Raw genomic sequence first — 2,248 nt, 5'->3', positions numbered from 1 at the left:
GCTGTGGTTGGGGGGGGCTCCTCACGGCGCTGTGAGAGGGGATGCGCTGCGGTGCTCCTCACCGAGGAGCGGGGCGTCGTGTGCTAGCCCGTGGCTGAGATGAAGGACAACCTGCCATAACATACCGGTTCCCAACCACAGCACGAAACAGCAGGGCCCTCTTCCAAATGCTTGAGACAGAGTGCTTATTTTGCTCTGTTATTCTGTCACCTGACAAGGTCAGCAGAAGAGAGCAGAACACCTCCAGGAGTAGAAGGGCACAGCAGAAAGGCAGCAGAACAGCTTTAAAGCAAGTACCTCGACCTGTGAGGCAGGTGCACAGGGTGGGAGCACTGTGTGCTCCAGCCTGCCCTCAGCTCCTGGGGCCCAGGGCACAGCACACGGAGCAGTCTGGAAGCCAGATCTCAGATGCTGATCAGAGGTCCCAGCAATCCAGCAAACCCCACTTCACACACAGGTTGCTCCCTCCAAGCCCTGCTGCGCTCCTTCACCTTAGTGAACTGCTGTCACGGCTCCTTCTTCATGGAACTGAGGCTATTCCATGCTATAGGCAGCACACAAACAGCAAAGTACAGGCAGGAAGGGAGACCAGCAGCAGTGTCATGATGAGGTACTGCTAAATGTTACACTAGGGCAGCAAATAAAACAAAGAAAAGTTCTTTGCACCAACACCTGCAAATCTCAGGTTAAGATCTGCTTCAGTGCAGACAGCCCAATAAATCTGGGCTGCTGGTGCTTGGTGGCTGATCTCAGCATTTGCTGCCGCAAGGGTCCTGAGGTACAGATAAGAGTGATCCAATTACAGATGGGATCTGAGCTTCTGGAAGGGCAAGGAGAGGTCTTGGGCATCCGCATGGCAGCTGTCACATTTGCAGAGGCAAATGAGCTCTCTTAAAATCTGTGCTTCGAATCATTTCCAGCACACTGAGTGACAAGCTGCGTGGGAGAGGAGAGCAAGAAGCAGGCATTAAATCCTTCACCTCGGCACTGCCCTGCATGAGGTGAGCAAAGCTGGTGCTTTGAAGGAAGCAATTCATGCTCAGAAAGTCAGTGCTCTGTGCTGAAATTCCAGTTTGTGCCTTTGCTGGCGTTAAGATGGCACACAGATTGGAAGAAGGCCGCCAGATCTGCCTTGCTCTCTCATTTATGGGAAGAAGAATCAAAGTTTGTCCCTCAGCTGGATGTCATCCATCTCATCTCACTTCTTGGGACAAGGAACATCAGAACAAGTAGTGGTACATCCATGTGTCTGTACCTTCAGTATATTATGTCGGGGTCTAAGACCTCATCAGACTTCTGAGTTGGGTATTGTGGATGCCTCACCTGAGGTTTGCTTTCCTCTGCAGCTGTTGGTTGGTTTTGGAGAGCAGATCTTCAAGAAAAAGGACCACTCATTTGCTGCTGATCTCACCACCCCACAGCTCCTGCCGTCTCCTTCTTCCAAGCGGCCAGAGCTTGGGCAAAGTAATGCTTTAACAGCTCCATTAGTTGATACAGATTGTTTCCTGCTTAGTCCCAAGGCAACATGGCATAAAGTGATCCTCCTTCTCTCTGGATGCTTAGAAGAAACTCTCCTGTAAGCACTGCCCAGAGATGCTCTGTCCAAAGAGAAACCACCCCGCAGTGCCAATGTGTGGAGACCTGCCAGCCCCAGTGACACTGCCACTCAGGTAGGATCCCATGATGTGTGCTGGCAGAGCATCCTCTGGGAGGGCTTGGGGGGGGGCACAGAAATGTTTTTCTTCTGCTTGAAACAGCTCAAATTTACTGAGCCCTTGCTTGCAGAAGACCTCATTTGATTGAATTTGAGAATGTGAAAAAAAGTTCATCATAGCCAGGAGGCTCTGCAAGTTCCTTTTGAAACAGTCACTGGTTGCTGCCAGGGTTTGTTTTGTTGTAATATTAATGATCTCTCTGGGCAGCTTGGGTTTCATATACACAACTCTTTAATTATTCAGATAAAAATAGCCAAGGTATAGCTATAAAGCGTTCATGCTACATTTCCATTCGTATGCAGAAAAGGAGTTGGTGAGAACTTTGATAAAATACAAGCCTAAAGATACACAGAAAGTGTAGAACAGCCAGAATCTAAATACTTCTCTTCTGTATGGAAGGACCTGTATGTAAGTCCCAGTTTACCTCGCACCTTCTGATAAACAAGGCCACTTTCATAGGTGACTCACACCATGAGACTGCCCCAGATGATGAAAATAGCTCAGTGTTCCTTCCTTCTGCACCAAAAAAAAAA

Source organism: Meleagris gallopavo, chromosome 2 (genome assembly GCF_000146605.3).
Source record: "Meleagris gallopavo isolate NT-WF06-2002-E0010 breed Aviagen turkey brand Nicholas breeding stock chromosome 2, Turkey_5.1, whole genome shotgun sequence".
Taxonomy (NCBI): Eukaryota; Metazoa; Chordata; class Aves; order Galliformes; family Phasianidae; genus Meleagris; species Meleagris gallopavo.
This window is presented reverse-complemented; position numbering follows the sequence as displayed.